Source organism: Podarcis erhardii (assembly GCF_964252035.2).
Source record: "Podarcis erhardii genome assembly, chromosome: 10".
NCBI lineage: Eukaryota > Metazoa > Chordata > Lepidosauria > Squamata > Lacertidae > Podarcis > Podarcis erhardii.
Genome location: NC_138500.1, coordinates 19,295,778 through 19,323,739, shown reverse-complemented (window position 1 = coordinate 19,323,739; position 27,962 = coordinate 19,295,778). Strand labels below are relative to the sequence as shown.

The following is a 27,962-nucleotide window of genomic DNA, read 5'->3' as shown; positions in this document are numbered from 1 at the left end:
GAAAGGTGTCAGCTTGCCTTCAGGGTTAGGGTAGACAGGCACTCACTCCCCTACTGCCAAATTGATAGTCCCAAAAGAATGGCTGTATTCCTGTGCGTGATCCATGGAAGATTACAATTGATCGTGGCTATATATTAAATAGTCTCATTTTTGTGTGTGCTGTAAAGGTGATCTGGGAAGCATTGGTTACTCTTAATGGCCTGGAACCAGGCTCATGATACTGGGCTTGTGGTTAAGTTCTCTTCTTACTAGCCACAAGCTGTAGCCAAGGTTTATTCTTGGCTACAGCTCAACCATGGGCCAGAGTTTGGATAACACACTAAATGAAACTTTGACTTAACTCTATGTGGTGTGACAATGAGGAGGACTGGGGAGAGGAGCACAGTGGCTGTGAATTACTCTCTGGGAGTGTGTGGGCGTGGTAAACCATAGTTTAGTGTACTGGGTTGTGCAAATCACGCCAATATGTGAATCAGGCCTATATCTGCTAACATTAGATGATAGTCTCAACTTAAGATTTTGGTATATACTTTGGTAGCTTCACTACTCGGGCTGTTGAGTTTTGGTTCACATGTGCAACCTGTCAAATGATAGCAAACCCTTTTTAAATTAAAAAGAAGTCAGTAGGGAATGGTTTTATATTGACTAGGGCTGAGTCCATTGTACAATGTGGTGATAAAATATTTGGAAAATGAGAATTCTGTGGAGCTGCAAAGGCACTAAGTTTAGCACAACCCTGTTAAATTTGTGCAAAGCCTTCATATTTCTACTAACTGTGTACCTCAGCTTAATAATGATACTGCAGCATACATTGTTTATTATATGCTTGTGTATGTAACCCGAAGTAAAAAAATCTTTCTGATACGATATTTTCCCTGGAATAACTATCCAGAGATTTTCTTCTTGTTCCCTCTCCACATTTAATAAAAAATCCCAGTTACAGTATGTTTGGCTGTGGTAATGTGTGTAGGGCAAATGTGTAATATCAAACAAACTGTGGTCATGCACTAGAGAACTGTGACTATTACAGTTCACCAGTGTACATTGCATGCTTGTAGGAGCAACACTGCCTGTCACACTAGTGGTTTGCCCTGTCTGTTGTGAAGTGACTCTTAAAGTCTGCCTGCCTGACACATGTTAGGTCATGTTTAAAGTGAGGTAGAAATGTAAATTGGTATTGCTTCAGATATGTTTTATGGAATGGTAAGTGATTAAGGCTTCAATCCTAAGGGGTGCATTTGTGTGGATGGGAGGAGAGGGGAAGAATGATGGTGGTTCTACCACATTATTCTACTCCAAACTGACAGACTCAAGCTGGCACTGTGGAAGTGAGGGTGGAGGGATGTTCTTGAGTTCGAATGGGTTTATCCAATTCTTTGTGCATGTAGTTCCATAGGTGCAATGGGATTTCTATTTCCTCTCTACTGTCCATACTCCCAAACTCTGCTCTGGAGGATGCCCCAATCCTCCACAGCTGATTTAGAGGATGTGGGGGGTGGGGTGAGGTCTGGAGGTGACAGGAGAAGAGGAGGAAACTCCATTGTGCACACAGAAGTCAGTTGCGCCATTGTAGCTGCAGCATTGGAAACAATGAAATGAAGAGGAGATAGAGATCTAAATGCACTCAGAAGTGGACTGAATTTCCCTCCAGTTTGCGGGCATGTCATGGGACTGGAAGGAATCTGGATCATTCAGGTCCAAATCATTTTCTAGCATGCTGCTTTTTGACAATACTGATGCTGACATCAGTTAGGCCAGGGCTTTGAAGGAGCTAGGACCATAGCATTGCCCCCTTTGTGAACCAAATGAGGGTCATTATTGTATGTAGCTGTCTGTACATTGTCAGCTTTCTGGCTACCCCGTGTTTGTGCATATGGGTGCATGAATTGAAAGGATTGCAGGTGTTCTTTGAGTGAGCTACTCGCACCATCTTTGTAGTTAGGCAAGTAGTAATTCCTTCTTGATAGGTCAGTAGCAGTATTCCACACCCAGTTAACAGACATGAGTGGTAAGTGGGTAGGCTGGCAATTTTGGTTTGTCATTTCTTGTACTCCACAATCATTTCACAGTAAAGACACCAATAATAGTTCATATGAATTGAGTCTAAGAAAGAAGTTGTTGCATTGCGAGTTGAACAGTAAATACATGAAAGGTGCTCATTCTGCTTGGGGAAAAAAATCTGGGTTGAAAAATCAATGCTGATATTTTCCAGAGGCATAGGGGGCAGTCATATAATTTGCACTGCTCACCAGTGAAGTTGCTAGCTCCAGTATATGTTGAAAAAGTTTGTATGAACAGTGATATTAAAATATTTTAAATAAATATTAGATGCACTAAACTTCAGAAATGTAAACCAGTGATCTCCAATTAGCAAAGTACTGTGGACTTTCAAAACCCAAAGCCATGAGCTCCTTACTTTTGAAAATTTTAATATCTCTGTGGTAGTTTTTTTTTATGTGAATGGTGCCATGGACCTCCTGGGTATGTTACACAGACCTCCTGGGGTATGTAGACCACCATTTGGGAACCACTGATGTAAACAATACAAGTTGCCTTTCAGAGAACATCTTGTTAAGTCTGGCAAACTGGGTAAAGATTCTTCAGTTTATATTGGTTTGTTTCAGGGTCAGCATTTGAAACAAACTCATGCTCACATGAGAATTCAAAGAACTTGGAAGTTTGTTGCAGGCAGAATAGACCAAATGCAGCAGTGAGGAAGATAAATTAACCCATGAACTAATTAATTTGACTCCCCTATACCAGTGAGGATGGCCAAATACAGACTCCCCTGAGGTTTCCCTTCCTATACTTAAATTTAAAACTTGAACTCTACTTGTAATGATTTCTTTTTTACATTTTATTTAAGTGCTTGCTTAAATTGAGACTATCAGCTTAGAAGTAGAAGCTCTGTAGTAAGATTGTGTGCTTTGGGAACAAATTGGTTTAAAGTCAGTCTGATATTAGGGTTTGTCTGCACTAGTAAGTTGCCTGGTACTTATTGTGCTCTGCTTTGGCCTTAATCAAAATTGGAGCTTTTTATAGATTGAGGAAAACTTTCCTTTGAAGCAGGATTCAAGTGTGCAGCTTGACAACTGCACTGGAATAGCAGTTATGCCTGTTGATCACAGTGTAGTTTTGTGTGGGCCGGTTTGGGGTGCAGAACAACTTGTGGGGGTTGGATGTGCATCCAGTCCTTGAATTTATGCCAGGATGCACTTGCCCTTGAAGACTTTGAAAAACTAATGGTGAACCAAGAGTAAGTGAGAATTTTAAAGTGTTGTCAGAAGTTTGTATTCTGGGTGAAATGAACCTTGAAGTGGTTGATTTTTGTTTGCCATCCTCAAGTACCTTTCGTTTGAATGCATTATGCTCTCTCTTCCATGGATTTTTTCTCATCTTGAGTCCTTAATAATGTAATAGCAAATTTATCTGATAAGTATCAATATGAAATTAGAACAGTATCATCCCCATCATCATATTTGTATACCACTCTTCATCTGAAGATCACAGAGTGGTTCACAACATAAAAGTACAAAATGAGAACACAAAATACATAATAAAACAAAACCAAACCAATAATCCCCCTCCCACAACCCAGTTAAACGGCCATAGAATGTTAATCGGCTAAAGCCTGCTTATAGAGAAACATTTTCACCTGGCACCTAAAGATATGTAATGAAGGGGGTGCATTAATTAAACAGGGAGCAACCACAGAAAAGGCCTGTTCTTGTGTTGCCAACCTCCGGACCTTTCATGGAGGAGGCGCACCTTAGAAGATGATCATGGGGTCCAGGTTTGTTCATGCATACTTCCATGCTCATAAATTAACTGAAAAGGGGTGTAGAGAAACATGTCTTTGTAGGCAATGTTTTGGGGGGTTTTTTATACAAGGTGTTTGCAGTTCTACATAGGTACTGTGTTGGCCTGATGCAGTGAGATGCAACAGGCTTTTTGGTGAGTTCTTCAAGCAGGCCACACGCTGGATTTGATCTTTGGCATCGGTATAGATGTGATCATGTTTCCTTCAATGAAGGTGCCATGGTCTGATCACTATGCTCTGAAAGCCAGGATTGACGTTCCACCCCCACCCTGCTTGGGTGGCGAGCCAATTTGGGCTCGCCCGCAGAGGCTGATGGACCCTGATAGATTCCGTCAAGCCTTGCGGGACCTTTCTCCCCCTGGCGACTCATTGACTGAGCTTGTTGAGGCCTGGAATACCCAGCTCCTGGCAGCCATCGATGAGATCGCACCTAAGCGCCCTCTGCGACCCCGCAGAAACCGGGCTCCCTGGTTTACCGAGGAGCTCCGGAAAATGAAGCGGGACCTCAGACGGCTAGAGCGAGTATGGCGGGGTGCCCGTGACGGAGCTTCAAGAACATCTTATAGGGTTTTTATGAAAACCTATGAGATGGCAGTGAAGGCCGCTAAGAAGTCCTACTTCTCGGCCTCCATTGCATCCGCTAGCTCTCGCCCGGCGCAATTATTTAGTATAATTCGGTCTTTAACGTCCCTTGAAGGACAGCCAAATTTAAATAACAATTCGACACACAGCTGTGAGGCATTCGCGAGCTTTTTTGCGGAGAAGGTCTTGTTGCTCCGCCATGACCTCCCTGCCAATTTGGATACAATAAAGGAACTGGAGGCCCCTCGACTGTCCTCGGGTTCAGTATTAGACCACTTTGACTGGATATCCCCAGCTGATGTGGACAGACTCCTCCGAGCTGGAAAGCCCACCACCTGTCCTCTCGACCCGTGCCCGTCCTGGCTGATTAGAGCGTGTCCAGACGAGGTGCGGGGCCCCCTGGGGGATATCATCAATCTGTCTCTTGGCGCTGGGACATTCCCAGGGGAACTGAAGGAGGCAGTGGTGCGCCCGCTCTTAAAGAAAACATCATTAGATCCTTTAGATCTATCCAATTACCGCCCGGTTTCGAATCTTCCATTCCTGGGTAAGGTGATTGAGAGAGCGGTTGCTGAACAGCTTGGTAGGTTTCTGGATGAAACATCAGCTCTGGATCCATTCCAGTCCGGCTTCCGCGCTGGTCATGGGACCGAGACGGCTCTGGTCGCCCTAACAGATGATCTCCGCAGGCAGCTGGATCGAGGCGGGTCGGGGCTGCTGATTCTTCTAGACCTGTCAGCAGCCTTCGACATGGTCGATCACGAACTCCTAGACCACCGCCTTGCCGACGTGGGGATCCAGGGCACAGTCCTTCAATGGCTGCGCTCGTTTCTCTCTGGTCGGGGACAGAGGGTGGCGCTTGGGGGGGAATTGTCATCCCGCCACTCCTTGGTGTGTGGTGTGCCCCAGGGTGCAATACTCTCCCCGATGCTTTTTAACATCTTTATGCGCCCCCTCGCCCAGCTTGTCCGGAGTTTTGGGCTGGGCTGCCATCAGTATGCTGATGACACCCAACTCTATCTGTTGATGGACGGCCACCCGGACTCGGCCCCAGACACACTGATCAGATGCTTGGAGGCTGTGGCTGGATGGTTTCGTGGGAGCCGGTTGAAGTTAAATCCTTCGAAGACAGAGGTCCTCTGGCTGGGACGGGACGACTTGGGACTGAGGGGGCAACTCCCATCTCTTGCGGGGGTGCAATTAGTGCCAGCACCATCCGTTAAGAGTTTGGGTGTAATCTTCGATACCTCCCTTTCTATGGAGGCGCAGATTGCAGCTATAACAAAGGCGGCATTTTTTCATCTCCGCCAAGCTAAGCAGTTGGCTCCTTACCTCTCTCGCCCTGACCTAGCCACTGTGATCCACGCGACGGTCACCTCCAGACTGGATTATTGTAACTCGCTCTACGTGGGGCTGCCCTTGAGACTGACCCAGAAACTCCAACGGGTGCAGAATGCCGCAGCGAGACTCCTTACGGGGTCTTCGCTTAGAGATCACATTCATCCGGTGCTATACAAGCTGCACTGGCTCCCGGTGGAGTACAGGATCAGGTTTAAGGTGCTGGTTTTAACCTTCAAAGCCCTATACGGCCTAGGGCCCTCGTACCTACGGGACCGCCTCTCCTGGTATGCCCCACAGAGGAACTTACGGTCTTCAAATAAAAACACCTTGAAGGTCCCAAGCCACAGAGAGGTTAGGCTGGCCTCAACCAGAGCCAGGGCTTTTTCGGCTGCGGCTCCAACCTGGTGGAACGCTCTGTCACAAGAGACAAGGGCCCTGCAGGACTTGACATCTTTCCGCAGGGCCTGCAAGACAGAGCTGTTCCACCTGGCCTTTTGTTAGGGCGCAGCCTGACTCCCTCCTTTGGCAATCTTTTCAAGACTTTAGCTTATGGTTGCCATTAATTTTGTTTTTAACTCATTTTTATAATGTTTTATAATGTTGTATTGTTTTAGTGTTGTTAGCCGCCCTGAGCCCGGCTTCGGCTGGGGAGGGCGGGATATAAATAAAATTTATTATTATTATTATTATTATTATTCTTGACTGTACAGGCAAGTGGAGAGCTTTGAGGCTTAATAGTAATCATGATTATTTATGAAACTTTTACTAAATTCCCAGTTTCAGTATTGTCTGTGTTTATGGCAAGGTATAAATATTTTGGAGATGGTAGGATTTGAGTAGTCTGCAATGGAAAGGCAGTGAAATCCTTATTTGCTGGGGTATGTATGTGTGTGGGAGGGGGGAAGTAGGTTAAGTGTGTTGCTATACTTCAAAATGCTTTGTTTCCAGTCTGAATCATCTTCCTCTGTTTTGAGTCAGCAGCTTGTTCCCTTAGCTTTGATGGATGCCAAAAACTGCTTCATGGATTCTTGTTCACTTCTGAAAGTTCATGCAAATATAATCATGCAAATAAAATATAAAATTATCATTAGGCAGGTAAAACCAACCTACCAATTATCCTATTGGTTTCTGATACAAAAACTAGATTTAAAAAATGTTTGTGTATATAGTGGTCTAAATTTTCACTGATTTGACAGTTGCTTTTTCAGAATGTGTTCTTGAGTTTATAATAGCCTTCCTAGCTGAGATAGTATGGTTAATAGGCAGAAATCCTTTTTGCCTTCACTATACTTCTGTAGGGCAGAGGAAGTTAAGTATGCAATTGATTATTCATTAATGCAATTAAAGTGTTGGGTGTGGCCTGTGACCTCCAGTTAAGTCCCTCCTTCCTTTTCATTGAGTCAGTTCTGGGTGGGAATGCGGAGCAGATTCTTAATTCATATGTGCTGAAAGCACACCTGTGAAGTAATTAGCTCATTGTGCTAAGAAATGTTCTGGCATTGGATTGCTGTTGAGATTTCTGTTACTCACCAAGGAGCCAACCCTTTGTGTAGTATAATCTTGCACCATAAGAGGAAGTGTCATCTGTCTGATCAGTGGCAGGTTTATTCTAAGCATTTTTTCTTCCTCCACAAGTAGCCAGTACACTGCCTGCCCCTGAACTTTTCATAACTGAAAGAAAGAACATGAAAGAGGGAAGAGGAAATAAGAATTAACAGAGAAGGATGGGAAAGAAGAAAGAAACAACCAACAGAGAATGGAAGAAAGACAGGAAATTTGGGGAAATGAAAGCACAGTGAGGGAGCAAGAATAATAGAGATGCCTTAAAAATAATGGGGGATTAAGGAGGTCTCCCTTCTGAAACCAATAGCTGAGCATTGATTCCCTTCCCCCATAAATCATAATGAAGACACTGAACCCACACAGTAAATTATAGTTTTGGTGAATAGGATTTGCCCTCTTTTACAAAATGGCTACTGTCCCTGTAAAATATGTTTAAGATTCTATTTGCATTTACAGTCATAGTATATCAAAGGTTAATGGAGGATCTTCACAAAATGGCTGCTCAAAAACTGCAAAGTTGCTGCCTGTAACCCATGTATTATTTACAACATTGTCTGGAATAAGGTCCAAGACACAAATTTATTAATAACAATATATTTCCCTGTCCTTCTGATTGTCTGGAACCTTGTGCTTCTTGGCCTATATAGTTCACTCTGTGAAGGCTTCCAGTCTGTTGGCATTAGTGGAGGGAGGCCTTGTCTCAGTCTGGGAATTTCTCTGAGATGCTGCCTTTGATTAAATTGAAATTTCCAGAAGTCTGGCCATGTGATGTAAATCTTCTTCAAGGATTAGTTCTATAGGATAGGTGAAGCTCAAAATTAATAGGTATCCTGGGAATTGTAGTACGATACAACAGAGACCTGTCCTATGCTTCAGCTGCTGTTATAATTGAGAAAAGAAAACAGAAGTGTTGGAGAAGGGAGGACAAGGTGCCTGCACAAAGAACTGAAAGAAGAGTTGAGGACTTATACTGTGATTTACTAAGTTGCCTGTTGAAAGAGAACAAACTCTGCTATCAGGTCTAAGTTCTACTGAAGGACTGAGGGGAACTGTAGCTGCTGGAGACAGTTCTTGGACCACAGACTGCTGAACAATAAATCATACCACCATGTCTTTGGAAAGAGTTTCTTGCTGGCAAGGACAAGCACAAAGTTTGTGTTTGTAGGGATATTCAGCTGGGGACCAGGAGGAAAAATAGGTTATACTGCCTTCGTTTAACCCATATATCCCATTCAGTCACTTCAGTTACTAATCTTTAATACACATTTTAAAACTAAAGTTAAACCTGAACTTTTGCCCAAGACTAGTAGCACTTTGTACCAGAATGAAAAAGCATTAATTCAGGACTGCTGGTGAAAAACCAACTCCCATTCAGCACTGGCTTGTAGCATGCAACAGTTCACCATCAACACCACCTACGGTGGTACCTCATGCACCAGCTCCCAACGCAATATTTGCAGATATGTTTAAGGGATTTCCCCCCCAGAGGTTTGCAAATGAAATTGCTCAAAACACCCAGTACCACAATTTCATATATATATATATATATATATATATATATATATATATGTCAATTTCATTATGGGTCAGTAAATGCATTTGACTAGTCAAGTAGTAAGTTCCAGAATACTATTAATATAAGCTTCATTTTCTATTTCGTTTCACATTTTCTCATCTATTTCTTTTTAAGAAATAGAAACCTAATTCCTTATTAAATCCCATATGCCCAATTCACAAAAACTTATTTCACACATATTTTTTACATTGCACAAAATATGTCTAGCTGCACATTAGAACAAACCTTAATCAGTCACTTTCTAGTGAAATGTTCTGGAAATGTCAACTCACTTGGAAGGTGACATCTGAAAGCTAGTGGCACATAAGCAATACTTTACTTTGTTTAGCACTGTTATTCTAGAACTCTTCAAGGATTTATCTTACCAGGCACCCTCAGTACTCAACTACTTACTCCAAAACTTTGCTGCTTCTGTGATGACAGAGTAGCTAAGCCACTGGCTGTTTTTGGACATTCTGATGGACTATGGTTTATCATTACAGGAGTGAGTCTAGCCTCACACCTCTTCCTGTGCGGTAAAGGACTTTGGAAGATTTTCCTTCTGTTTTTGGTGCATGGCAACTTGCTGTGTCATCCAGACCTGACAAAAGAATGTTATGTCATTTCCCCCTTTCTGCTTTTTTGTAGTGATCGGAATGGACCGTGCCTTCAGGGACCAGTTCTTATTTAACTTATCATGCTGCTGTACCTAATTGTGCAGTATGTTAAATGCTGCTGCTTAGCATTTAAGTGCTTGCTACACATATATTGGACTTTTGTAATCTCTACAGCAACCCTTTCAGGGCAGTTTGGTTTTATACCTAGGTTGAGGTTGAGAGAGTGGTTTAAGGTCACCTTCGGAATTCATGGCAGAAGCAAGATCTGACTCAGGAACTTCCTGATCTGTAGGTCAATCTCAGCCACTATGCTACTTATCCCCAAGCTCCCTTTGTTTATGATGTAAGACAGATGTGAATTTAAGAGATAAATAGTTCAAAAATAGATGTTTGTTCTACATTGTGTGAGAATATGCATAATATATATCACACAAGATTACAATGCTGTTCTAAATTACTATGTGTCCGTAGTAAATTGCATATGTCATTTGTTTCAATTTTCTTTGTACAGTGTTGTTGCTTTGGAAAGGTTGCAGTATGCTTAACTAGGCCATGGAGTTAAAAAAAGATTTACCTGAAACTCAAAATCTCAAAGTTCTCTAAGTTGGGAGATCTCTGTGTAGAAAAACATGAACATTCAAGTTGCAATGTTTATTTTTAATATTAAGAAGTGTTAAAATTGTTTGTAAAACATGCTTTGTTAGGAGCAATGGAATTACCAATCAGCCTGGGGAAGAAATAGCCAAGTTAGCTTCCTTCTATGGAAATTTTTATTTAAGGAAGAATGTACCACATATCTTAATGTGGAAAAAATTCCTGACTATAGAAAGAATGTTCATCTACCCCCAAGTGTTTTTATTGACATTCTGATCAGTCTCCTTCAGGCTTGGAAATCAACTCTTGCGGTAGTTGTCTGCCCCAACCCTCCTCATTTGCCTTCTCTACACCATGTTCTGTTGGTACTTTTTGACCACTTCTTTCTACTGTACTGCTCTCTCTTCCTCCCACAGCATCCTTTCACTTCTGCAGATTGCCGAAGGGGGTGGCGGCAAATGCCATTTATGGAATGCTAATGTTGCCTATTCTTCACCTTGCCCGCAGCTTGCATGATGGAGTCTCTTGAATTATGGAGGCTGCAGATAAGGCTTTCTTGTTCTAGTCATATAATTCATTGATAGAAGGTTAGAAAGGAGATTGCCTTGTATCCAGTGTTCAGAATGTTTTTTGAAGACTATAGCCAACACACTCTTGCTTGTCCTTAGCATTCAAAATGCACAATGGGTTGTCTTTGTCTCTTATCTAGAAAGGAGGCTGGGTAGTTAAAATCTTAACTCGCCACAGGTGACCAGGCTAGCGGTCAGCAGCAAGCATGATCTTATTTTAAAGTATTGCTGTTATGTAAACCGACTTTTGCTGAAACATGACTACTTTGTTTACACAGAATCTGAAAATAGACTGCAGAAGTTTAATGATTTGAATTTCCAAGACACAGCTGATCTTAATTGATTTAAATTATTTACTGTGTTGTAAATTGTGCATTACCTAAACAAGTGTCCAGTACTAACTGGTTGCCATAAAAATCTTTTTAGAGAATATGCACCACTAACTATATTGTCACATAATGTTAAACCATGGTTTAATGCTATGTGGATGGATCTCATTGAGCTGAACAAAGCCCCTGGCTTGCATCCTCCCCTCTTCCCATGCAGCTGACTGGAAGAGAGTTGCCAGTTACTTTGTTAACGTGACTCTCACCTTGAGTAGGAACCAAACACGTAGTGTAAAACAAACAAACAAAATAAGCCAACTTCAAGCTATGGGTTATGAAGCTGACTTATTAAACTGACCAGCTTTTACTTTAAACCAGGATACCTTGTTTGTTAGTAACACAGCCAAGATTCATGGAAACTGAAAGTAGTCTTTGCAGCTCTCCTGGCTATAGGGATGAAGGTAGCTGGAGCAGTGTGTGACCCTATTCCTTTCTTCAGGCCTGGTGAGACTTTTCCATATACAGGCAGCCTCCCCCCCCCCCCCCGGTTTACGTGTGTTCAATATGTGTGCAACCATGCATCATGCTGAATCTAGAAGTGGCCCAAAAATGTCACTGAAATGCCACTAAACGTGCGGGCGGGGCGCAGAATGAGGTACTTGTAGGTTTCTTCAATGGGTTTCAATTATACAGTGGTACCTCGGGATACAAATGCTTCAGGTTACAGACACTTCAGGTTACAGACTCCACTAAACCAGAAATAGTACCTTGGGTTAAGAACTTTGCTTCAGGATGAGAACAGAAATCGCGTGACGGCGGCAGCAGGAGGCCCCATTAGCTAAAGTGGTACCTCAGGTTAAGAACAGTTTCAGGTTAAGAACGGACCTCCAGAACCAATTAAGTTCTTAACCCAAGGTACCACTATACATGATTTCACCGATGTGCATGGTGGCTCGGAATGTTACCCACGGATGTAAACCGGGGGCTGCTTGTAATTCTAAACTATGGTTTAGCATTACTGTGTGTGTAAATGTAGCTTTCGTATCCTTGTGAGGACACTTCAGGAAGATCATTCATTTGAAAATAAGGGCCACCATCCAATACAGTAAAACAGTCCAAGAATGTTATAAAAGCAAGGCTGATAATTTCTGGGTAAAAGCTGTATTTCTGGATTAGATATAAAATGGCCATGTTGTTCAGCTGATATTCTATAAATACCAGGGGACTTGCTCCAGTAATAAGTACAATAAATGATATATTGTTCCACATTTATAAGGCTTGACCTCAGCAGTCAAATATTCTCCCTCATCCTGTTTTTTCCCTCCTGTGTGTCTGCTAGAAGATCATGGATTCAGTCTTAAGAGATGCATACAGTTTCAACATATTTGTGTATCAGCTCAGATTTCATCTAATTTTTTTAGAATCAACCCTTAATTGTGGTTGAAATGAAACTGAGTATAAGCAATTTTGACTTTTAAAAAAACACACACACCAAAATTATCCACTCTTAACACATCTTTAGCGCATGGTTGAACAGCTATACGGTGACAAAAAGTGTTAGGGAATGTGCTCTACACAAGGTCTTGTGTTTGAGTAGTCATTAAAAAAGTTAAGATCACAGCCATTTTGGAGATGTAACTATCAACCTTAGCAGGTGTCAGATGCAGGTCTAAAATGGTTAACACAATCTATTTACTGTATACAAATGAAGCCTGTAGTCATGCATGTGCAACATAAAGTGAATTTGCAGTAATTATATCTGTGCTCACTTTTGTACCCCTGAATATAATGCCTGCTGTTTTGTTTTCATAGTTTGCCCGAAATTAAGAGTAGTTCTGAGTCATACTGAAGTAAAGCAAATTTATGTTACACAGTCTTGTCATCTATTGGGGGGGAGATATTTCCAAACTTGAAAGTTGGTTGCTATATTTCATGGAATACATTTGTATTTATATTGCTTTGCATGTGGTTGAAATGAGTTGGTCTCCAGTGTAAATTGAGGATTCATTGAGTTGTAATGCTGGTTAAGCCCTTCCTCCCGGATAAGTGAAAATAACTGATATTTTAATAGTATCTAGAATCATAGTTGGCAAATTTAAGGCAAAGCTGTCTCAATCAGAGTAGCAATGTGGGTAAATCTCTATGTAAACAGTTTATATAGAGAAAGTGATGCAAGGCAGCTGGTTTTCAGTGATGTCTATAGTTGTCATTCAGCTCACATTTAGAATGTACGTACAGTAATTGTAGCAATAGTGGATGCTGCAGTGATGTGCAGAAGTAGTAAAACTAAACTTTGGCTCCTTGCAGTTCAGAAATTTTACAAGCTTTTATTTTAATTTTGCAAATTTAATATTGTGAAGGTCTGGTTCACATGTCGCTTTAACATGTTACTTAAGCTTAATTGTGGTTTAAAGTTGAAGGTGGTTCATGGTGTGAACATTATAGGAGCTCCACTCTTTTCCCTGCTCCTGCTTTCCTTCCAGGAGATATGCCATGTTTGGGTTTAGTGTTGCAGTGCCTATGATTTGTTGGGAGCAGATTAACTATGAGCCTGGGTTTTACATAACTTGAAGCCAAACCATTGCTTGGCTCCTGCCAATGTGGCTATAGTGGTGGAGGAGCAAAGTGCCTGTAATATTTGGTTTGTTTACCATATTCAAATCTAAAAGTTGTGGGAAGGCTAGAACATCAATAAACTGTATTAACTCCGTTACTCTGACTGTGGTAAAATACATCCGTCAACAGAGTAGCTCTAATTTTGTCAATGATTAGATATAGGGTTCATAGTCATTGATGCCTGCTGAAGGGGAGCCCCACCACTGCATGTTCCTTGCAGTGTTCTTCTTAGTGTTAAACATGTGTTGTTCATATCTTCATTTTAAAAAATGCTTTCCATCTGATCTGCAACACATAGCTTTGTTTCTTATCCTTTTTAAATGGCGGATTTCTATTTTTTTTAGGACTTGGGAACTCTTGGGATCTGCTTTGCTGATGGAATAAACTGTGTTTTAAACGCAGAATTGAAATTTAGGGAACAACTCGCACCTGCCAATTTGTATCAAATTAAGATCAAACCACAGTGAGCTATACTTAAGATAATCTCTCATGAAATTGGCTTGCTCTGAAATATAAGATGACATTTATTTTTTATCTCTGTTTCTTCAATGCAGAATATAAGTACAGTGCCATTCTATATCACATTTTGCTTATTGTTCTAGCTGTCCCTTTCCCAAGGATATATTAGAGCTTTAAAAAATATAGGTAAGTCATTAAAATGGTTAAGAGCTTGGAGGACCTTGTGAGGAAGAGCTTTTGGGTTGGCTTTTTAGCATAGTGAACAGCTTAGAGATTGGCGTGTTTATAAAACTCCAAATGGTTGTGAAAAGCAGAACTTTTTCTTCTATTATTTGATCCAGCTTGCACGTAATGCTAAGCAATTGTTGAGTGCTACCTACACATGTTGGAATAAGCCTGCATTAAGCCAACCTCCCATCCGATACAGTCATACCTCATGTTACGTTCTTTCAGGTTGCGTCCCGCGGCGACCCGGAAGTACCGGAAAAGGTTACTTCCGGGTTTCGCTGCTTTCGCACGCACAGAAGCACCTGCGCAGATACGGCGCTTCAGATTGCGCTCTTTTCATGTTGCGAATGGGCCTCTGGAACGGATCCCGTTTGCAACCAGAGGTACCACAGTACTCATGTCTGGTTAGGAGAAAGACTTCTGAAAGCTTTAGTTTCACTTTCCACAAATCATGATTTGTGACTGCAGATGAACTTGAATTGTAGTTTAAACAAACTCTGGCTAGCTTCAAAGCAAGCCAATTTCAAACCATAGGTTATGAAAGCTCACTTATTTAGCTAACTAGAGTTTGGCTATGGGTTTACATGGGATTAAGTAAACAATATATATCACATATCCATCCTATAAGCCTTTTCTTACTACTCTCAGACTTCGAATTATTGAATCACTTATTTTGAACCAGTTCCTGGTATTTGTGTGTAAATAATCAGTTTTGTATTTTAGGGCCAGAATGTTAAGGTTTGGGTTTGATTCATTTCAGAAAACAATCCTCTTAACAATATTTTATTTTATTTGGAATTTGGAATTGGATTCAGGTTTAGGTTTAGTTTTGCTTTAAATAATTTTTTGTGGATCAGCTAGTTACCTGCCACATATGCCTATTGTCTATTTCAACTGTCTTACTACCTTTACAGTAAAGTCTCCAGGATTTTACATTGCCTTAAAATCAAGCTGGGGCATGTTCATTTGGATGAAAACTATATTCTGTGAGACATCATTAAACTTTCAGGCACTGTTAATTTGGCAGGTTTAACAGGACAGCCTTGATTCCTGGCCATTTTAAATTAAATGCATTTAACAGTGTTGCCAGTTAATGGTAACCTTGTAGTATGAGCTTGTGTTCTTGCCTGACCAATTGACCTGTGTTGCATTCTACCTACGTTTCACTTCTGATCATCTTGCCCTGCTTTGTCAGCAAGCTGCTTTTGGCCCTGCTCTTTTGACCATAATAAAACTTTGATTCTTGATCCTTGTTAGGACTGATAGCTCATAAATGATAAACCATAAATATTTCTATTAAAATCTGCAGTGCAGTCTGATTATCTTAAGGATTTGAACATTTACACTTATGTAAACATCTTTTAATAGCAGCTTTTTTGGTTTGTTTTCAGGTCTGATCATATTTTTAGGTCTTCTGAACAATTTTGTAGTAAATCGTTACATTTTGTAAATATTAAGTATCCTCTGTTGATTGTTCTTACTTACATTTTAATATGGACATGTCTGTCAAAGGCTGACTACCTTCGACTTTACTTAAATTCAGTTTGGGATACCTCTGCTTGTGAGTTTGCAAAGAAGCATTGTACTAACACATACTGCCATTTCTGTAGGCCTATAGATGCATGTGGCTTTTTTTTAAAGGCTGGCTTAAAATTATATTGAAATAATCTGTTTGACTTGGGCTGAAATGCACCCTGGTAAAGAGGCATGCAAGCTGGTGTGAAAATGTAAAGGTATTAAATATATTGGGTGCTTACCAGCTGCTCATTCTTTATACCCTGATGGGAAAAAAGTTAATTTTGGAAGAAGAAATGCAATCAGATTTTGTATGTATCATAAAACTTCCTGTGCCATATTTAGTTCTTGACATTGCCCTTTGTGGTTTTAGGTGAGCAGCACGTTGTGGTATTTAGAACTATCTTTGCGGGGTAAAACCTTCATCTTGCTCACATTTGTTTGCTTACAGTTAACACACTAACCAATAGCGTGCTGCAGTGGTTTGCACTGTGGAAATTGCTGAGGATGCATTAAGCATAGTCTCTAACTTTGGTGCTTTTCATTTGCATGTTGCCTCAGTTTACAGCCATTCTTCTTTGTGAAGCACTAGATCTTGAAGTGTTGGTATTTTTCTTTCTTTCACAGAATTTATTCAGTCCTCGCTTACTAATGAGGATATGAAAGCAGGATCTGATTAGCTTACTAACCTGTTTTTTTTAAAAGTCTGGTTTCATATTATGGTTAATAAATAGAGATGGAACCACTGTTTCCCCATTTGGTTGTAGCAGAAACTGTAGTTCAGAGTTCTAACAGGATCTAATACAGGAGTGGGCAGACTTAAAGTCTGGTGGGATCTATTTTACTTGAACCTTAAGGGTTCTGCTCACCTCTGGCCTAATAGATACATTGGTTTCTGCATGTTCCCATGTTACCTATCCTACCTGAGTAAAACAGACATTGTCTTTCAAGTTTTAAAAACACTTCTAAATCTTAAGATGAGAAGAAATCATATGTACCTCATAGAACTGGCTTGGCAATTATCTTGATGTTATGTTGAAGTAACTGTAGAAGCCAGGCAAAGTGAAGTGCTGTCTGTTTGACTGCAGAGCTGTAAACAAGTATGTGCATGAGCTTCTCTGAATAAGTATATTTGCTTTATACAGTGATACCTCGGATTAAGAACTTAATTAGTTCTGAAGGTCCATTCTTAACCTGAGGTACCACTTTAGCTAATGAGGCCTCCTGCTGCCGCGCGATTTCTGTTCTCATCCTGAAGCAAAGGGTTAGCGGAGTCTGTAACCTGAAGCATCTGTAACCCGAGGTACCACTGTACAGTACTCAATACAAGACTTGAAGATAAGTACAGAAAATGCACAGCATGCAGTAAACTTGCTCAGCTTGCTCACTTCCCCTTATTGCAGTTACAAAATTGCTCTGGAGGAAGTGGCTAAAATTGCTGTAGGTGAGTGTCTGAAATGAAAGTAAAATGTATGCAACTCTCTATCCTGTAGGTGATTGTTCTTTCAGAAATATGAAAATGAAACTTCCATTATCAGCTGTGTGTGTTATAATTACAGTTTTGACATATTAAATTCTAACCCAGAAGCTTCAGGGTTTCTCAAATGATTGAAAATAAACAGAAAAAACTATAGCAATACTGTATTTCAAGATGGTACTTCAGGAAAACTTCTGACAAACTTTTGAACAACTCAAATTACAGCATTTAAATGAGTCACTAGAGAGGCCAGCCCTTTGTTCAACCTTTATTGCACCTGTAGAAATAGATTAAGTATTTGCCATGTAAATGTTCGTTTTCAGGTTTCTACAAAGCAGGGAACAACCATAATATTTTTAATTAATTTAACAGGATTTATGTACCGCGTAATCATCAAAACTTCTATGCAATTTAGATAATTAATTCATTTTAAAGTTGCTATTATGAAATACTTTCTACTCATTTATTTAATAAAATTTGCATATCACTGGACTGCAGAAAAACAATCTTATCTCTGGGCTTCTATTCAGTAGATTCATAAAGGTCATGATATATAGATTTTGATATATGGCTGGATCTAGCTTCAATTTGGCCATGGCTTGCTCAGGGGCCTGTAATGTTTTTCCAGTCTTGGTATATTTCCAGTCTGCTTTCTTTCCATACTTTAATCTTAAAATTTCTCAGTTGCCTTCAGAAATGGAAAGTTTTTTTTAAAGTTTTCTTTAAAATTCTCTTTTATTCATTTTCATCTTTAAGCTGTTTAATGTGGTTGCATTAAGATACATCTTTGTTTACATAAGAACATATGACATGCAACAATTACATAAAATTAAAATTAAACAACTATAAACACTCAGATAAACGTTAATAAATATATTAACAAAGTTATGTTGAAGTGTATCTCTCAAAATTATTACAATTGGTACATATATGAAATGATATATAGTAATGTGTATTGCTTAGATTGCTGACCATAAGTAAAAGGTATTTTGTATCAATAAACTAAACAATTGTCATCTAATAAAGATGCCAATGAAGAGGTTTTAGGTGAAAAAGATGGTTTATTGATCCTAGATTCCTAAGCATGCATTTATTACATAGGATTCTCCTCCATAAACTGTTTTTCTCATCTCTTTACCTATACATAATAGGTTTTTGATGTTTGTCTTAACTGAACAAGATATTAAACATGAAAGGAAATTGAATAGTAGTTTTGATTTTAAAAAGCTAAAGCAATTAGACAGGCTAATTTAGTCTTGTCGTAATGAGTTTGTAGGTGTTTGCTTGTGAACCAAGCAAAGGCCAGCTAACAAAATCTGAGACTGCTCTGTATAGACTTATTACAGAACATTCTTAAAGCCAGTTGACACATGCATGCCTGTCATTTTTAATCTCATCACTTGATTACTCAACACTTGATGGCATGATCCTTTAGATAATCATCACTGCCTATTTATATTTTATTGAAAACTTGTGATTTTAACTAATCTCCTAGTTTTATTGACTTTTTTCCTAGTCAACCTATGCTTCAGCATGGAGGAAGAGTGGGATTCAAAAATACAAAATAATTTAATGAAGCAGAATATACACTGACCACTGAAAAGCCTTTTGTTTGAGGTGATATAAGGTGGTGGTTGATTTATGATTGCTCAGTCACATGCAAGGACAATGGTACCTTGGTTTTCAAGCATTATCCATTCCGGAAGTCCGTTCGACTTCCAAAATGTTTGAAAACCAATGCCTAGCTTCTGACTGGCGCAGGTGCCCTGGAAACAATAGCCGACAGCTGCATCGGACGTTCAGCTTCCAAAAAACATTTGAAAACTGGAACACTTACCTCTGGGTTTTCAGCATTCGGGAGCTGAAATGTTCAAGTACCAAGGCGTTTGAGAACCAAGGTTCCACTGTACTAGATTATACAGCTGTAAAGCCATTGAACATGAATGTGTTCAGTGCTCTATATTAGCTTGTTAAAAAACTATTCCCTATGTTAGCTTGTTAGCTTCTTGCTCTGTGTTAGCTTGTTAAGAGATTATGGGTTTTGTTTTTGTAAATTAATGGACTTAATTTAACTGCTCTGTGGCATTTTGTGTGTAAAATCTTTTCCCCCTGTCTTGTTGAGAGTTGAGTTCTCTAAAACAAAGCAAAAAAACACATTTCTACTTTGCCACTCTAAACAGACATAATTTCATCAGCTGTGACTGTTAATTTTGTTTCTTGTGGAAATTTAAATGGCATATGATTTTACTAAACACAATCAAGGTCTAAGGATTGGTGTGCAGTTTCACTGCTCAAAGGCTGTGGCTGTTACTTTGATAAAAATTAGAGACATCTGTTAGTCACAATGGTTCTGATACAGTTTTATTGGCAAACTATGAGGGAGGCTTAGTGCTGGAATGATGTAAGAATCCTTGGAAGAATCCTTGCTGCGGGGGAGAAAACTACTTTGATTCCGCCCCCCCCCCTTAATCATGATCATGGGGTTCTGATTATGTAGCTCCCAAACCATTTAGAAGGCTTAGTGTTAACAGATCTAGGAATCTTTCCCCAATCTCATGAAGTATTTATGTAGTTGTAAAAGTCTTTTTAACAACATGGAAAAGCAGAACAGGAAGGAAACGTCACATTTTTAATAGTCATTAAAATAGTTTTTGTTTCTTCTAAAAACTGAACCAGGGGAGGGACAAGGCTTGAACTTCAATTTGGGCACATCAAGACTTGGCCTTTGGAACCTATTTTCAGTGGTGTCTCTGTATATTCCTAACACTTTGCTTACCACTTGTTACCACAAGCATTTCCCACATATCTGGCATTATCCAGACATCATTCCCAGGCCAAAGGATACAACCTGCAGTTAAGTTTGAGCTCCTGTTTCTACCATTTCAGAATACTGGGAAGGAAGCAACACAATCCACTGGTATGAAGGATAGTTTTAATTAGTGCCCAGTTCCTGGAAGGTGTCTTTCAACTTCCCCATTCAAATAAACCTGTGTTAAGTCAAACTTACTTGGAGAAAAGGTTGGAAGCTTAGAAATTCCTGTTGGCTATGTTAATTCATTTTGCGTTACATGCACTGTTGAACATAATGTGAAATTAAAAGTACCATAAAAAGTTAAGTGCCAGGTAACTCCACTGAAAACGGCCTTTAATGGGAGAACAAGCATGGTCCTAAATCTACTTGAATGGTTCTTAGAGGCAATTTTATGCAAGCAGAAAAAAAGGATTTTTGCTAGTGAAATCTGAAAAATTTAATAGTACAGAGGTACCTCGGTTTACAAACTTAATACGTTCTGGAAGTCCGTTCTTAAACCAAAACCGTTCTTAAACCGAGATGTGCTTTCCCTAATGAGGCCCCCTGCTGCCGGTGCCCTTCCACCATTCGGATTCCGTTCTTAGACCGAGGTAAAGTTCTCAAACCAAGACACTATTTCCGGTTTTGCAGAGTTTGTAAACCAAATCGTTCTTAAACCGGACTGTTCTTAAACCGAGGTACTACTGTAGTTGCTTGCACTACTCCTGACATTTAGTATCATATACTGGGAGGCTTAAAACTGTTCCTTTCAAATGATTTTACATATATATTAGGGTGTGAGTTAGGTTTTTGTTTCCTAAAGTTACTGCTGTATTTTATTATTCTGAATAAAAACATGGTAATTTCTTTTTGTGTGCTCTGTGATTAACTATGGAGTTCTATGTTAGTATGAATTCTGTGCATGGCGAGCATTTTTGTTTTTACCTGCAAGAAACAAAAATAGATGGCTTATGTGGCTTTAATATGTTGGATGCTGAAATTTTGTGGAATATCAACAACTTTGGCTCGCTTCCTAGTTGCATTGAATTTGACCCAAATAAAAATAGCAGTGAGTAGACAAAGGGTGAAGGTTATTGGAAGAATTTTTTTATCAGTAATATTTTGGCATGGGCATTGCTCTGAATGATGTAGTAGCATACAGTGAAAGTGCTTCACTTGTGATAGTGTGTTCTCCCAATTGTGTTGTGCCAGCACTAAAATTATATCATTAATGCAATTCTTTTAGTCTGCATTTTTGTGTGTATCTTTAAATGTTTGTTACACAATGAGCCCAAGCGATAGTGCTAGAAAAAAAAGTTGAAATATAAAAAGAAGTAGTCTTGTGGTCGTGATTGACAGTGATATTCTGCATTGGTTAGAGCTAGTGGGTTAAGGTTAAGCCTGTAAAAGTTTGGATTGTAATGGGGGCATATAGGGAGGAAAAGCTGTTATATTTTGTTGAAGCTGCTTTGTAGCCGATTGTAGCAGTCTTGTAAATAAGCCCATGAAAGTTACCGGTACTTACATGTGGCAGGTGGGGAGGATAATTTCTAGCCAGGGTGGGGGGCTGGTTGAAGTGGGATGAAGAGCTCTGCCCCTTACACTTTTATGCATGGCAACCTGCATGATTTCTATTCTGTGTGTAGAGAAGTGATAGATTTGCCAGCCTATTCACTCAGCTGTGCAGTTCCTTGTCAGCTTATGGCTACTAGGCAAGTCTTAAATGTGCTGAAATATAAGGCTGGATTATAGTTAGGTACTTAATATATACTGAGCTCAATGTTCCCAGCTGAAGCTCTTGATTTTCTCATGGTGAGCAAACTGGCAGTATACCCTTTTGGAATAATTTTAAGTTAAATAAACCATAAGTACTATCTGAATTTGAAAATGTCTGTTGTGAAAATACAAAACTTTCCAGTTGAACTTGAAATAAGTCAGAATTGTAACTCGGGCACTGAAAGCTGCTTGACAGTAGCGTGTTTCTTTTGACTAAATCCACTTTACAGATTTAATCCTGTTGCAGAAAGGATTTTAATGAGACTTCTGAAAATATAGTAAATGTAGCAAATTATTGGAATAAAGTTGGAATAAGCAAACAAAGTTTTTGCAAATTGCATGTTGCTGAAAAATCACTTGGCAGAGATCCCATAGGGTTCACTTTTTCATGAGATGTGATATATAAATTTAATAATCGTAAACCTAACCTACATACATTGGCTGTTATTGGCATTGGTTTGGCAGGTCTTGTGGCCAAACGCCCATCGTGGTGTGGATGTGATGCCAACTCACAGAAGGCACTATCCTGGAAGTGTAGATGACCACGCCAAGCGACCTAAATCTTGTATTTTCTCCCTTCTCCCTGCTGGTGCTACTTTAAGTGGGTTGCTTCACATTACTTCATGATAGGGTGTGTCCTGGGTAGGAGCTGTATAGAAATTGTGATTATACACAAAACTCTGAGATTGTTGCTGCGGGTCATGTATTTTCAGTTTCTTGATAGGTAGACAAGCAGCGCTGTCTTATAGCTGCTGACACTGGGACTGGCTGTAGACTACCCTTTGCGGGAGTTAGTACCAGAGGTGGTGTTAAGAGTGGCAATGATTCATTGTGTATTTATGGTGTGCTTTAGCTGGCATTAGTGGGATGTGATCACATATTCACAAATGGTCTTGTGGTGTTTTAACAATGGTTATAGCTGCTGCTTCTGCTACCACTAGTGTTTATTCAGTAAACATTTGTGGTAGAAATTGTGCATCACAAGTTGTGCTGTTAAAATATGACTACGTAGATGAAGTCAAGTAGTTTGAAGCCTATAGATGTCTTTTTATGTTTCTGGCAAGATGCCTTTGTGCATAGTGATAAAAAAATGCACATCTAACTGCCTAAGATGTGATTACAAAGCCACCTATGTTCCAAATTTTTCCGAAAGTTTTATTTCTAGGATATTAGCCATGGAGATCAGATTAGCTTCCCTAACATCGCATAGGACATTTGTTGTGAACAGCATGCCAACTTTTGCATTCCAGTGTTATGTAACACTTTATTGCTTTTTGAAGGAACTTAGAGGACTCGGTTGTGTAACCAGTGTTGTAGAGATTGGCATGGTAGCAGTTTGACCTTCACATATAACGTTTCTTTTAAAAGGTATGGGATTTGTTAGCCTGCTTCATAATAAATGCAAAAGCTGACCTCTAAAATAATACCTCTTATTCCTTCTTGAAGTGATATATTTATACTATTTTGAAGTTGTAAAGGATTCTTCACTCTACTAACACATTCTTTTGCAGGATGGCCAATACTTTTCATCGTTCCTGGAATAGGAAAATACAGATTCAGTCATCCTTTTGAGCAGTGAACAGAATGAAAACTCATTAGCATTTAATACTTTGCTGCTTTATATCTGGCAATTTCAGTTTGTCTTTAAGAATATATCAATGCGCAGTTCAGAATAGTAAACACAGTGTGTCTAGAAACTTCTTAATTCTTTGGAATTTCAGAATTCTTTTTATTTCATACGCAATATTCAGCATAAACTTTAATTATTTCTCCATTTCTTAGCATGTAATATACACAGCTTGGCTGTGACAACTAAACTGCAATTTGAAAGGCGGGCATTGTGGTGTGGTAGGGCTGGTCATTTATATTTTAAAAGAGAAATGCTAATAGTGTTTGTTTTCATCTTCCCCATTTCTTCTCACATTGAGATTTGCAACTTGTCTATGTTGAATTATACCATCTTCAGAGATTCACAAAAGACTTAAGTGGGGCAGAAGGAAGGTAATAAGCAGTGTTAGAAATTAGCCAGGTGCATTTTGCTACTGGCGTGGGTCTAGTTGCGGCCACATGAAATCCATATTGTGATATTGGTTCCATAATTTTTGATCATGCATGCAGTATGCAAAAATCCCAGTGTGTTAAAAACTGTGAAGCTAGCCAATGCTTCTACTTAGCTCCATCCTTGTTTCAGACATTGTGACATAGCCATATATCACAATGTTGAAAACCAGATATCACCCAGCCCTAATCTCTAGATGCCAGGTTGGTGACTGATATCTCCAGCTTTCTTAACCAGGTAAGCAGAAGAGCTTATTTATGCATTTATACCCCACCTTCTTCTCCAAGGAGTACATGGTTTACACCCCCCCCCCATTTAATCTCTACAAAGACCCTGTGAGGTAGGTTTAGAGGCCCAAGGTAACTCAGTGAGCTTCATGACAGTGGGGTTTCAAATCCTGATTTCCCAGGTTTTAGTCCAGTACTCTGACCACTTCACCACACTGGCTTCCTAGAGTACTTCTGCTATGGGGCAGCTATATAAATTAAGTAGGTAAATAAATATGGGAAAATTTTCACTTAGAGAAGGATCTGAAATATTTTCTTTGAAGCTTGAATTTGTTTTATTCTGGATTATTTTATTTGATGTTTTAATGTGTTGTAAACAGCTTTGAGATTTTTTCCCTTTAAAATATTAAGTGGTATAGAAATGAAAATCATCATCATCACACCACTTTAAAAAAGGCACCTAGACATCCACTGTGGCAACCATAACCTAGGTTTAAGGTTCTGTTTGGTGATTAGCTTATATATTTGAGTTCCTAACACTGGTAATAAGATGTAGGGACTTGATTATAATAGGCTCCTTGAACCATGAAAACCGACAGAGTTTTGGTTTTGAATCCTGAGAAATATCCTCCAAACTGTTCTCATTCAGGCTTTTGAAAAATAGAATGGCGCAAAACCAAGGACAACATGTGTCTTAAAATACAAAGTAATGAGAAACAGACTTCTCTGTTGGTAAGACTGTGTATGAATAACATCATAGGTATCTTGCTGTATGGTGCATTTAGGTCATATTGTTCATCCTTAACAGTACTGACATTTCACGGTCATTCTCTTGTTCTGTCCAGCATTCTTGCAGAATAACCAGTCTTTTACTTTGAATTCTCTTTCATCCTTACTGCACTTCATGTTTTCTTGTTTACACCCCATTCAGAAATATATAAAAATGCTACATGGCGCAATAATTAAATACTTCACAGATTCAAAACCATATCCTTTTGGCTTCCTTATCATTAGGCCTTATACACAATTACCACAGCAAACCTCTGAGTTATTAATAACACCAAATGTCTCTTTTGGTTATGCAAGCTAAAAAAATAATGCCTTTGGACACATTAATCCACTAATCCTTACAACCACCCTGTAGGGCATATCAGTATTTTTAAAAACTCAGTTTGGAAGGACAGGTGAAAATGCATAATCTGTTTTTACTTGAAAGTAGTCAAGACAATTTAAGAGATTTAGAAGCAGGAATACAAACACCGCAACCACCTAAACAAGTATTTATTTATTTATTTTATGGATTTCTTCCTGTTAAATAACTTTGAGATCTTTCATAATAAAAACAACAACAATAAAAGCACATGAAAATAATTTCAAGCATTAAAAACAATATGACATCTGACATTGACTGAAATAAAACAGTAAAACCCACACTCAAAATCTAAAGCATACCAAATTGCAGCTTTCAGGCATGGGATATCGTACTGTGATGTAGAAAGAAGGCCTGGCAAGAATTAGGCTTTCAGGTGCTTCTTGAAGCATGAGAGAAATTGGTCTAGACCAGTCTCCCTAGAGAAGAGTGAGTTCTGGAGCTGTTTTACAGCTGAAAACTGAATTCCACTAGCACAGGAAAATTCTAAATGGGATTCTCTTTGCTCCCTACATGCAAAGGGTAAGCTTGTGCTGAGGCTCAGAGCTATCCAGTTAGTTTTTGCCTAGCTGTCAATTGATGGTAGCAGGCTTTGGGGGAAGAGGTTTTCCAGTTCTTTTTAAAATATTTATATTTTATTATGATGGTTTCAGTTAAATGAAATAAAGTGATACAGAAAAAGGGGGAAAGTGAGAGGGAGAAAAACAATAACAATGATACATTTAAAAACACAAATATACAAAAAAGAAGAAGCAATATACAATATTCCCATACATTCTTGTATAAATTGGTATAGTGTTATTGTCCTGGTGCTTATGTAAATGTTAATAGCCTACGACATTATGTATAAACTCATTCCAAATTTTATCGTATTTATCCATACAGAGTCTGTGCCTGTAAGCAGTCTGTTCATAAATTGCGAGTGATGTCATATCATCTGTCCATTGATGGAAACCTGTCATATCTTTATTTTTCCAATTCCTCAATATCAATCTCTTGGCCACCATTAGGGCACGGAAAATCCATTTCCATTGTCTCGTTGATAATTTCCATACTGCAGGTATATAGTTCAATAAAATATTCGCTGCTGTAAGATTTAACTTTCTGCACAGTCATAGTTACACACTCCAGCAATTTCTTCCAAAACTTGTTAAGTAAAGAACACTGTACAAACGTGTTTCAGAGAGGCATTGTCCTTGCCACATCTCCAACACTGAACTGTCTTATCTAACCCTTTTTTATACAACTGTAAAGGGGTCCAATAAACTCTAAATAAACTCTATTTTCTGTTGTATTAGTCTTAATTTTAAATCTAATGACACCTTAGGTATTGAAGCTAATACATTTTCTTTAAAAAAATGTGCTACTTTAAAAATGTGCTCTATGTGTGAGAGAGATGTCTATTATGTATTCTGGAAAGGTGCTTGCTATACATTTGAATATTTCATAATACATTGTGCCCAAATATTGCTAGATGGTTCCTGAGGTTAAGGAACAGGTTTCTGTCTGTGTTTGGATACAGCTGGACACTATTTGAATCAAGATGGTGGAGTGAAACTTTAAAAGCTGCACTGATTTTTTTGATTTCTTACAATTCCCAAGCAATGCCAGTTATGAGTAGTATATATTAATTGCTTAGTATGAATTATTCCAATATAAACAGTAGTTAGATCTTCACATGCAAGGCAAACTGTACCTATGAGACTAATTGGGACGTTGTTGAATTAGCCAGAAATTATAAACTTAAATCTAGAAGAAAAACATTGATTTAGAGTTCTAGTATGTTAGCTGGCATATTGCTTATATTTGAGTTACTCATAGGATAGGAGAACTGAGCAGGCAAACTGGTGATAGTTATACGTATTACTAAAGGCTATATTTGAAGATGGTATTTTCCTAGGGCAGCTTCCTTGTAAAGAGGAAATGAATACAAACAAAACTGAACATTGAACGGTGACCTTATCCAAAACTATGATAAGAACTGCATTTGCCCTGCACATGCTTCACTCACACTTCGGCTTTATGCATACAAGAGTTTGTAGTTGATTTCCTCACCTTGGTAAAGTGTAAAATATAGGAGCTGTTGGCACTAGCTTCTTGGCCAAGGTTTCTTTTTGTTTGCCTTCCCTTGGAACACATTAGTCTTATGTAGCCCCAGGGAAGGTGCGAGTGCGGGAACCCCAACAGTTCTCTCAGACTGATGTTTGTTTCAGGAGTTGGCATGTGCTCCCTGGTCTGGGTTTCCTTGCTTCTGCAAGGAATAATATCTGACACTGACCTCCTTTTGGAATCTGTACAGTTCAGTAATATCTTTTTGAAAACCACCATCTTGTTCTGCTGTTCTTGGGTTCATGAATGCTAGAATTTTCTCCTAGGCAACTGCTCTATTCCTTCCAGTCCCCTGTGCTTATGAGCAATGTGCACAGGTGTTAAACATCTGATTGTTTGTTGCCTAGCTACAGTTACTATAGTTTGGAATCCCATTGTTTTAATTATACTTTTTTTTAAAGTGTCTTTGTGTAGTTGCTGAAAATGCCATAGTTTGTAAATTTAAGCACTTGCAGAATGGCCGGCATTTTAATTATTTTATCTACTCTTTATCGTTTCATGTAAACAAAAACAGAATTTTGAAGATATCAGTTGCTATGCACTTGCATTTCTCATAGTCTTTGTAATAGCTGTCCTTTATAAAATATC

At 39.1% G+C, this 27,962-nt stretch overlaps 1 protein-coding gene and 1 long non-coding RNA gene across 11 annotated transcripts in view; one reads left to right on the top strand and one right to left on the bottom strand.

The window, feature by feature from the left end:
- On the bottom strand, positions 1 to 27,692 carry LOC309351387. The gene is made up of 4 exons (XR_014160813.1): positions 27,544 to 27,692; positions 23,257 to 23,364; positions 7,274 to 7,414; positions 1 to 3,404 (listed from the first exon to the last, which is right to left on the bottom strand). It is a non-coding gene; the product is annotated as an uncharacterized lncRNA (long non-coding RNA).
- WNK1 (WNK lysine deficient protein kinase 1) overlaps positions 1 to 27,962 on the top strand; it is a 110,696-nt gene that overhangs the window by 1,780 nt on the left and 80,954 nt on the right. The window lies entirely within an intron of this gene.